This window comes from Camellia sinensis, chromosome 3 (assembly GCF_055761805.1).
Source record: "Camellia sinensis isolate YWXY chromosome 3, ASM5576180v1, whole genome shotgun sequence".
Taxonomy (NCBI): domain Eukaryota; kingdom Viridiplantae; phylum Streptophyta; class Magnoliopsida; order Ericales; family Theaceae; genus Camellia; species Camellia sinensis.
Window position 1 is genome coordinate 21123040 of NC_138963.1, and position 12185 is coordinate 21135224.

The following is a 12185-nucleotide window of genomic DNA, read 5'->3' on the forward strand; positions in this document are numbered from 1 at the left end:
GTGGTTAGAAATAATTTTTACAAGTTAAATATATTTTTTCATATTTATTTTTATTAAATTAGCTTTTATTTTTTAAAAAAATTTTGAAATTTTTTTCTAAGCAACAAATCAAACATGGTTCCAAAAACTTAATTTTTTTTTTCCATCTAACGTAATTATTTTGTAAATTTTGTTAATTTATCAAAGGGATTTCAGTAAGGACAATATCGTTCATCAATTTATGTTTTGGTGATATCAGCTAACCATCCTTAACGTTTAGTTAACGGTAGGAGTTAAATTGTTATGCGAATATAAACCTCAGGGTGGGATGTAATTTCTAAAATCTCAAGGGAGAATCTGTAATTTAGTTAAACCTTAAGGGAGGTGTAGATAATTTGCCCAAAAATAAAATAAAAATTAGAAAGTAATTTGTGTTAAATAAAAATCGTAATTAGCAATCACACTTTAATTTTATTTAAGAAATAAATTTCTTTATACACTAATTATTTAATTTCAAAATTACAAAAAAAAATAAAAATAAAAAATAAAAAAATAAAAAAACGTATGCAGGTCAAATAGCCTAGCCTATCAGCTTTTAAAATTATGACTATATTTGGTTTGATTTTTAAAAAATTATTTTCAAAATTTAATAAAAATAAAAAAACACACATCATTTTCATACAAATTTATCTTTTTAAAGAGTAAAAATAAATTGTAAAATTTTAAAAATATCTTTTATTATTTATTTTTATCAAAGTAATTTATAATTTTTCCAAAAAAAAATTGAGAAAACAATTTCTAGGCCTCACCACCCTGAATTTTGAGTGGCTGCTGTACGGGGTGCACAATAGCCGCACAACAGCCACTATTGTGCAGTCAAATTGGCCCATTTAAGGGCTAATTTCGATAATCCGAATAATTTAGGTTTTACAATATATCAAGTAGAACATACTTGTAAAAAATCAAATTAATCGTATATCGTTTATCTTTTCATCCACTCACATTTTATTCATTTTAATACTTTAAATTATAATTGCTATTTATTTTATTTGATATATTCTAAAATATGAACGGTTTGAATTATCAAAATGGGTCTCAAAATGGACCCATTTAACTGCACAACGGTGACTATTGTGCACCCATCACAGCAGCCACCCCAAATCCCACCACTCTATCCCTATACATTTTCCAACCTCGGAGCCTAGGCTATGTTTGGCATTCTACTCTTAGGCTAAAATAGTCACAAAAAGACAAAATATGTTTTTTAACATAATAGCACAAAGTAATATTTTGGAAAGTTGGTAAAGAGTTGACTTTTGACTTTTTTAGTCTATTTTGTCTTTTTGTGAGTAAAAAATGTGAGAGGTGATGTGATCCAAAGTAGATAAAAAGCTAAAAACTGACTCTTTTTTTTTTTTTTTTTGCTTCCCAAAAGACCTCAAAATATCATATCAAAACCATAATCATTTTATTTTTTCTATCACAAAAGTCAAAAAAATAAAAAAGCCTATCTCAAAAGAGGCTTTTTAGCACTAGACAAAAAAAACTAAAAAGTTAAAAAACCAACTCATATCTTAAACGGAGGCTAATTAAGGTAGTTAATTATAGGTCCCACCACCCTATCCCTGTGGACATTTTCAATTACAGTTCTAGAAGAAAAAAGAAAAAGAAAAGATAAATTAAAAAATATATATATGTATATATATATTAAGGCCTATTTTGATAATTGAGTTAAAAGTTAATTTTTTTTTTCTAAACTTTTTGGGTGACATTACTTCTCTAGGGTTCGTTTAGAAAGTGGATTGGCTTTTTTGCTCTTTTAGCCTGGGGCTAAAAAGTTTGGTTTGGGATAGACTTTTTGGCTTTTTTAACTTTTGTAAGAGAAAGAATGTAATGATTATGGGTTGGATGTGATATTTTGTCTTAGTGGACTAAAAAATCTATTTTGTTTTTTTTGGTTATCTTAGATAAAAAAAAGCTCCAAACCTAACTTCCCAAACGAGCTCCTAATTTTTTACATATTTTTTTTTAAAATTTAAAGAAATAAAAAATTGATTTTTAACTTACTTCCCAAGTTAAATATATTTATATTATAATCAGTTTCTCTTAATTATGCATTAGTTTTATAAATACAAAAATAAATTTTCATATTGATATTGATATTTATATTTTATCCTTGTCAATTGACGTGTTTATGCACCAATTGTATTATTTTTGTCTACTTTAACATTATTAAAAAGAGATTAGTGTAATTATATTTTGAAACTTATTAGTGAGGATTGTAATTTATAAAAAATAAAAAATAAAATAAATTGTCAAACGAAGGTAGTTTGACAAGTGCTTCAAAGTTGAAAATTGATAAAACTTGACTTTTTTAGGGAAATTGTGTTGTTTACAATTAAAACATTTGGCAACCTAATAAATAATAATAATTTTTTTAATATATATTCTTAAAATTTTCTTTTTATATCCCTTAAAAGCATTTACCACCAAACATCATTTACATTTTTTTTGGGGACTTTTTCACCAAAAAAGGAAGGGAATTTTCCAAACCAGATGACTCGTGACTTATGTTTGTGTTTTATTCCCTGGCCAGAAGAAATATGCTCTAGTACTTTCGTTTGGTATTGACTTACAACAAGGTTGAATTTCATGGCTTTTTATTTATTTTTTAGGTTTTATTTATATTATAAATTTGGGTAATGATTTAAAAAAGAAAAGTGGACAAATACTAAAAAAATATTAAAAAAAATTTATTTATAATTTTTTAAAAGAAAATGATATACAACTCCACTTTTTAGACCAATTTTCTAGACCTAATGATGTGTAAGTAATTTTCTAGACCTAATGATGTATAAGTGATGTTATTTGTTTATAATTAGATAAGATATGAGAGAGAGTGTTGCCTTAAATATTCTAATTGATACATTACTAAGGCACCGTTTGGGAAGCAAGATTTGAGGCTTTTTTGGCTATTTTAGCCACAAAAGACAAAATAGGCTATTTTAGCCACAACAAATAAAACATCACATCCAACCCATAATCATTATACTCTTCTCTCACAAAAAAAGTCAAAAAGCTAAAAAATCCTTCCCAAACCAAGCTTTTTAACCCAAGCTAAAATAGCAAAAAAAGTCAAAAAGCCAACTCACTTCCCAAACCAAGCCTAAGTTTGAAAAGCGAATCTAATCAAAATCTAATTAGATGTCCTAAACAAAAGTAGCTTCGGTTGTGGTTCTTCTTAGAAACTCTCAAGGTATCTTGGGTGATGGCACAACCAATCACACTTTCTACCTTTCACTAGTTAAAATATAAAAAAAATACACTATTTATTTTACCTAATTACTTTAGCTATTATGTTCTTCAACCACGCCCTTTATTTTAGCTAATCATTTAAACTAACTTAATTAATTTTTAAAATAAAAAAATACTAATTGTTGATATTTTACTAATATAAATTTGCAATAATAATAAATTTGCCCATACAAACATACAAAACCTGTAGAATGAGGAGGAAAAAAATACAAAATACAAATTAAGTTATTCCATAATTCATCAAACAAAATTGAAAGAACATATAAAATTGTTACATACACACACACATATATATATATATATATATATACATATATATAATATATAAAATCCCAAATCCAAGACATAAATATACAAAAATCTAAAATATATACATATATAATTGTTTGGAGAGCCTCTGGAGCTCTTCAATTGTAATTACCAAAAAAATAGGATGGTAAAGTAATTAGCCCAATAACTAACCCATTGGAGCTCAAAATTAAGAGGTGGTGTACTCTTTCGACTCTCCAAGGTGAAGGCTTGGCTGCTAGATGTGCATGTCAATTAGCCATGGCTCGTAATTTGTCAAGGTTGGAAGTGGCTGGGGACAACAAAGTAGTCATCCTCCGGTGTGTGTCTGAAAATGCTCCTCATTGGGATTGTGGAGCAATCTTCTTTGATATAAAAAACTTAATATTAGGGATCATGAAAAAAATATTATGAAGCCTATTATGAAGATTTTTCATCCTTTAATTAGTGTGTGGTATTTTATTGTATGTGTAATTTAAAGGTGGAAAATTTTTTATGATTATTTTCATAATATTTTTTTTATGATTTCTAGCATTACTCAGGGAAACTTGTCCTTCAATAGGAGCCCATGTTCGGCCAACAAAGCAGCCTACTGGCTGGCTCAGACTTCGCTACATGGGCACCTCCCTCTTGATTGGGTTTCAAATCTCCCACTTGATCTAGGTTTGCTGCTTAGAGAGATGTAGCTTGTCTCCTTTTGTTGATTCGTTTTGTTGGTCTTTTTTATTACTTTCTTTGTTAAAAAAAAAAAAGAAGTGAGTCTCATTTTTAAATTTGAATAGCAACTCTTTCTAGAATTTTGATCTAAATTTATAATTTAAACACAACATTAGAGTTTAGCGAAATAACGAATTCCAAATATTAAAACATTTTCTATGACTCTTTAAGAACTCAGAAGTGTTAGCACATAGAAAAGTTAATAGGTCAGTTTTTTTTAAAGGGTAAATTACAATTATACCCCTTGAGATTTATATTTAATACATATCACTCCCTAACGTTTGAGAAATTACACTAACTCCCCTGTCATTATAATTATTTAGATGAAATGAAAATATTGAACTCATGTACTCTCTCTTTTTTTACTTTGCTTTACTTCATTTGTTTTTTTTTTGTTTTTTTTTTCCCTTTCCTTTGCTTTACTTTTTTTTTCAATATAATTTTTTATATTTTTCTATTAGGAGTTGTTGCCTTTTTATCAAGGGGATTTGTAAAATGAAACTAGTAACCATAGGGTGGGAATGTAATTTTCAGAACATCAAGGGGTGAGATGTAATTGGATCAAATCTCAGGAGTTGTCAGTGTAATTTATCCTTTTTGTGAAATTTGTATGTTAAATATGTGTTATATGTTAAAAAATAATAAAAGTTTAGTCTAATTTCATGTGTTAAACGTTTGATACTTTAAAGAGTAAGTGGATGCTAAAATAGCATACTTTAAGTGGATGCTAAAATAGCATACTTTTAAAATGTGTATTAAGTAAGATTAAGGTCTATTTGAAAAGGAAAAAATAATTAAATATAAAAAAAAAGATTTTAGGATCACTTTTTTCTCTTTCCCCATTCTCTAAGACCATCTCCAACCCTGAACCAAATCTGGCATCAAATTTAAAATTTGGTGAAAAAAGTACTTTTTCATGCTCCAACGGTTTCACCAAATTAGTATCAAATCGAGATTTCACCAAACGTTTCACCAAAATGAGGACAAGCTCCGCATTTCATCAAAACATTGTGCATGACCGTTGGGGGAGACCAACCGGTCGACCGGCTGGTTGACCAACCGGTCGACTACCAAAAGGTTCAAACAGTTCCAAAAAAAAGGTCAAACAGTTGAAAAAAAAATATAATTTTTTTTCCTTACTGGTTGACCGGCCAGTTGACCACTAAAAGGTTCAAAAAGTTCAAAAAAAAAAAAAAAAAAAAATTTTTGCTTAACCGGTCGACCACCCGGTCAACCAACCGGTTATCCCGGCACAGATTTGATGAAAATTTGATGAAAATCAACCGTTGGAGCACTCGGTATCAGATTGAGGAAAAAGTCATTTTTTTACTCAGATTTGATGAAAACTTTGGTTCAGGGTTGGAGATGCTCTAAGTTGTTAAATAGAGATTCTACGTGAGAACATTCGAAGAAACTCGTGGATCACATCACATAGATTAAGGATCAATGAGATTCTACTTTCAATAATAAAAAATCAATAATGAAGATATATGTTAAAATTTTTAAAAATCCTTAATTCATATTTTAAATAAATCTCGGATGTGTATTTATAATTTATTCATTTATTTAACTACCTAAAAAAAATAACTCAACATGTTTTATCTATAAATTTTTTTTTTTTTTTTGGGTACATATAATTAACACATAAGCCATGTCATGGTATTAGAAATGTAACGTTCTCAAAATAAACCCATAATTCATACATTCATGATACAAGAAGTTGACAATATATTCAAGAGAATAAAGTGTACATCTATTTATCAGAGTATTTATCACAAAAGTATTACATGTTGACAACAAAAGTAAATGCCCTATGGGCTTACAACTTTTCAAGCCAGCACTTGGTTACAAAAAGGAGAATACTAACTCATACACATTAAGCCCTCGGCTTGAATTTACATGTAATACACAAAAAGGTAAACAACAAAAAGAGATCTTCAGCCTCTAAGCCTCCCAAGCTATGTCCTTGGAGGTGACATATCACCTGAACCTAAAAATGATGTCCTATATAGGGTGAGCCAATGCTCAGTAGAGATATACTAAACCAAGTATAAGAAATAACTAAAACAATAGCATTTGATATATGGTTGACATTTATAAACCAACTCGCAACACTTTTCAATTCAACATCAAGAACATCCATTTTTCATTTCAGTTTCCTTTACTTATACAGTTTTGATTCATAATTATGACTCAGAACCCGGCCAAACAATTCAATGAGATTATAACACATATTAATACACTTCCATACTTCACAATTCACATGAGAATAAAACTCATAGTAAAACACTTCCATACTTCAACACTTATATATTTCAAGTGATACACAGATTTGCTGTATCAGTGGAGTCCATCCCCTATCTCCTCTCAAACCATGGAGTACATCCCCTATCTCCTCCCAAACAATATACATATACAATGTATTTAAACACTCATCATATACAATGATCAATCAATACATACATTTGCTGTATTATTTCAACAGTCATATTCAATGACATATTCAACGTGATTAGTTTCAGTTTTTCCTAATCATCATACAATGTCTACAACAATCAATACTATCCTCCACCGATAGCCCAAAGTAGTTATCTTTAAACAAATAATAAATTTATCAAACAGATAAAATACCAACATTTTCATAGGTGAGTGATTAAATTATCCAACTACACCATTTACTCCCACAATTTTCTAATTTCATGAATTTCACTTCAATTTCACATTTTCCCAAATTAATTATTCAACATAATTAGGGCATTAATTCCTCTATTCTCAAATGTTGCCCCCAAGGCCAAACTTCACTCATAATTCATAAACAACCCCAATTTCAAGTCTCTAATACATATTTGACTCAAAACATTGAAAATCCCTCTTTTATAAATTACACAACAAATCCTAACTTTTCCCAAAATTACCCAATAGCATCAACTAATCAAAGTGATTAAAATTTATGTTAAAACTCATAGAATAGAGTAGGTTATCCATACCTCAAATGGAGAGACCAAATGGAGGAGTTGATGAAAACTCGAAGTGCTCCAAACCAAGAGATTTTCGGATCAAAGTGAAGCCCACACCAAGCACAACCCTTTTTACAAAGGGATTAGGCTAGAAACACACTAGAACTAGATTAAACCTTAGAGAGAAGTGGTGGTTTAGAGAGAGAGGAAGCCGATCTAGGGTTTTAGAGACAAAAGGGGATGAAAAAGTGAAGTGTAATCCTGTTGCTGCCAACTGATATATTCGAGGCTCGCTCGAGTGAAGGAGTGGTCGCTCGAGCTACCAGACACAAAGAAACCTTGCTCGAGCATAGAAAGCCTCACTCGAGCCAACAAATCAAAGCTTCAAGTCTGCAACCCAGAAGCATGCTCGAGCGAAGAAACCCAAAACATAGACCTCGCTCGCTCGAGCGAAGGAAAGCTCACTCGAGCGAAGAATTGCAACCTTCAGGTCCAGAACCAGAACCAGACGCAAGCTCGAGCGCAAGACTCCCTTCTCGAGCCACCAGACACATCACCCAATTCTCGCTAGAGCGAAGGAACCCTGGCTCAAGCGAAGGATCTAAAATACAGAGCTCGCTTGAGCGACAAAAGTCTCGCTCGAGCGAAGACACCAAAATCTGGGCAGTAACCATTTGTTTCAAAAAACACCTAACCTGTAACAAACCTGCCCAACACATCTTATAACTCAAATACAAGGTATTGAAGGATGGAAACAAGACATAAACAACAACCGACATCTATGGAACCATGTCCGGATACAATAACCAAAGGAGGAAGAACCGGGATCGCTATAACCTCCCCCCTTAAAGAATTTCGTCCTCGAAATTAGATACAAGTTTTCAAAAACATGATTTCTCAATTTTTCAACAACATTACCATCCAACATTCCACATCCTGACCTATTACCGGTCATCCCATCTCTATTCAAGAGGCAATTTACAATATATGCTACAACATGTATTATTAACATACATTTCTTTGAAACCCACAATTTCTAACACTATATTCCATCATTCCATAACATATTCAATGTTAATAATATATTTGCATTTCTACAACACATTCAACACATACAATGTTAAATTAAACTTTCATTTCAAGGCAAGTTCCAAAATACTTCCATAAACCGAAACATATACACTGTTTTATAACTTAAGACATATTCAATGCTCTTAAAGTTTACCAATACAGCAAAATAAACAACATATGCTCAAACATCCACAAATAGGTCTAGATATTTCTCTCGGACCTCCAATTCACGTTCCCAAGTGGCTTTCTCAACCTTGTGATCTTTCCACAAAACTTTTACCAAGGGAATGGTCTTGCCTCACAAGACTTGATCCCGCCTATCCAAGACTTGCACCGGTCTCTCCTCATACGAGGCATCCTCATCAACCTCTAAGTCGGTCCAATCCAATACATGCGATGGATCCGGCTCGTATTTCCGAAGCATACTAACATGAAACACGTCATGCACTCCGGACAACTGCGGCGGAAAGCTAAACGATAGACAACCTCGCCAATCCTCTCAAGGATCTTGAAAGGGCTAATAAACCGAGGGGACAACTTCCCACTCTTACCAAACCTCATTAATCCCCGCCTAGGTGATATTTTCAAGAAAACATGATTACCCACCCCAAATACCAAAGGCCTCCTCATACGGTCGGTATAACACTTTTGGCGACTCTGGGCTGTAACAAGCCTCTTACGGATAAGCTCAACCTTCTCCGTTGTTTCCCGAACCAACTCCGGGCCCAACAAAGGTGCGTCACCTACCTCGGCCTAACAAACTGGAGACCTACACAGTCGGCCATACAAGGCCTTAAACGGTGCCATACCGATACTCGACTGGAAGCTGTTGTTGTAGGCAAACTCCACCAAGGGCAAGTGCCTCTCCCACGACCCACTAAAGTCAAGGACACAACCTCGAAGCATATCCTCAAGGATCTGTATAGTACGCTCTGACTGCTCGTCAGTCTGAGGATGATAAGCCGTGCTAAAGGTCAATCTAGTGCCCAAGGCACTCTGCAAACTCTGCCACAACCTAGCAGTAAAACGTGGATCTCTATCTGAGACGATCGACACTAGGACCCCGTGCAACCTCACTATGTCCCGAACATACAAGTCGGCAAGATGGTCTACCGAATCTCTCACGCGCATAGGGATAAAGTGCGCCGACTTAGTCAACCGGTTTACAACCACCCAAATAGCATCACTACCCCACTGAGTCCTCGGAAGACCTACAACGAAGTCCATAGTGACATGCTCCCACTTCTACTCGGCTATAGGCAAGGGTTATAACAAACCCGCTGGCCTCTGATGCTCGACCTTCACTTGCTGATGAGTAAGGCACTTAGACACAAAAATTGCCACATCCTTCTTCATACCCCGCCACCAAAACTGACGACCCAAATCAAGATACATCTTAGTGCCTCCCGGATGCACCGCAAGGCGTAAATGGTGAAACTCTCGGAGTACCTCCTCTCGGCAAGACTCCGGTACAAACAAACGGTCTCGGTATCTCACACTCAGGTTAGGATACATAGTCAAACCCTTCTCAACCTTTCCACTGGAGATCTTCTCCCAGAGGGATTTTACCTCAAGATCACCTCTTTGTGCCTCTAATACTCGACTCACAAGTGTAGGCTACGCAACAACTGAAAATAAGGCCGCAGACTCAACAGATTCACCTAGAAGCAAATCAAACTCGCCAAGTGCACGCAACATCTCCCACTCCCGGATGGCTATACAAGCTACATCACTAATGGATTTCCTGCTAAGGGCATCGGCCACAACATTGGCCTTCCCCGGATGATAATACAACTCGAAGTCGTAATCCTCAATAAATTCTATCCACCTCCTCTGCCTCAAGTTCAAGTCTTTTTGTGTAAACAGATACTTCAGACTCTTATGATCCGAGAACACCTCGAATCTCTTACCGTAAAGGTAGTGCCTCCAAATCTTCAAGGCAAAAATCACAACTGCTAACTCTAGGTCATGTGTAGGGTAATTCCTCTCGTGTATCTTCAACTGTCGCAAGCCATAGGCTACCACTTTCCATTTTTGTATCAACACACAACCCAAACCCTCTCGTGAGGCATCACAATAAACTGCATAACCCAACCCTCTCTCCGTAATAATCAAAACTGGAGCGGTTGTAAGTCTAACTTTCAACTCTTGGAACGACTTTTCACAAGTCTCACTCCATACAAACTTGACCCCTTTCCTCGTCAATCCGGTCAACGGCGAAGCTAGTCTGGAGAAATCCCTCACAAACCAGCGGTAATACCTAGCTAATCCTAGAAAACTGCGGATCTCAAAAACACTCTTAGGCTGTGCCCAATCTTGCACTGCCTCTATCTTGGATGTATCAATAGACGCCCCTTCCTCGGAGACTACATGGCCTAAGAACTTAACCTCTCTTAGCCAGAACTCATACTTCCCAAACTTGGCATACAACCTATGGGCTCTAAGCAACTCAAGCACCACTCTCAAGTGTTCCTCGTGCTCCTCCTCAGAAGATGAATAAATCAGGATGTCGTCCACGAAAATGATCTAAAAATTCCCGGAAGATCCGGTTCATCAAGTCCATAAATACTGTCGGTGCATTAGTGAGCCCAAAAGACATCACCAGAAACTCATAGTGGCCATACCACGTACAGAATATCTTCCTTCTAGACCCTCAACTGATGGTAGCCCGATCTCAAGTCTATCTTAGAGAAACAATAAGACCCTTTCAACTGGTCAAACAAATTATCAATGCGAGGCATAGGGTACTTGTTCTTAACCGTAGCCCGACTCAATTTCCGGTAATCAATGCAAAGTTTCAAAGCCCATCTTTCTTCTTAGCAAAGAGGGCCGGTGTTTTCCACGGCGAAGTACTAGGGCAAATAAAGCCCTTATCTAGCAATTCCTGGAGTTGAATCTTCAACTCACTTAACTCGGCTGGGGCAAAACGGTAAGGTGCCATGGAAATCGGCACGGTGTTGGGCACTAAATCAATAGAAAACTCCACCTCTCGATGGTGTGGCAAACTAACAAGATCCTCAGGAAAGACGTCTGAGTACTCATAAACCACTCTCGGCAATACAGTATGGGTCTCATCACACTCACTACTCATACAGCTAGCGAGAAGACAACTAAGCTCACTCTGCCCTAGTGGATCATACACTGGTGGCAAAACACTGCCAACCCGGTCTCCCAATAAGTGGAAACAATCCCCGCTCAAGGTACACGCAGTAACCCGCTGGCGGTAGCAATCAATAACAACCCGGTATGACGATAGCCAGTCCATACCCAAAATCACATCAAAACTCGACATAGCCATAACTACAAAAGAAAATGGAAGCTGGCGGTCGGCGACCTCAATATCACAACCTCTACACCCCTGCTTCAAAATCAACTCACCCCCAACAGGTGATGCAACACAAATAGGAGATGCTAACTGCGCCAACTCCAACCCCAAAACAGATGCAAATGCAGCAGATATAAAGGAATGTGATGCACCCGTATCAATCAACACATTAGCAATCGAGTTGAAAAACAAAAAGGTACCTTTCACAACAGATGGAGCCGGTACAAGATCCTACGCGGTAATAGCATACACATGCCTTGAAGGTCTCTGATCTACCTGCTCCCCTCTCGGAGCATAAGTCTGCTGTACAGACTGAGACAATGAGGCTCCCTGATTGGCCTTCGAGGCCGGAACTGACTAAGCCGACTGATGGCTCTGAGTCTGCCTTGAACCAGATGCACCAGATGTGCCACTCTACTGCAGGCAAAACCTCTTCAAGTGCCCCGCTTGACCACACTAGTAACAAGAAATCAGCTGACCTCTGCCCTGACTCAGGCTCTGAGGACGAGCCGAAGATGGAGCTGCTCTCTGTC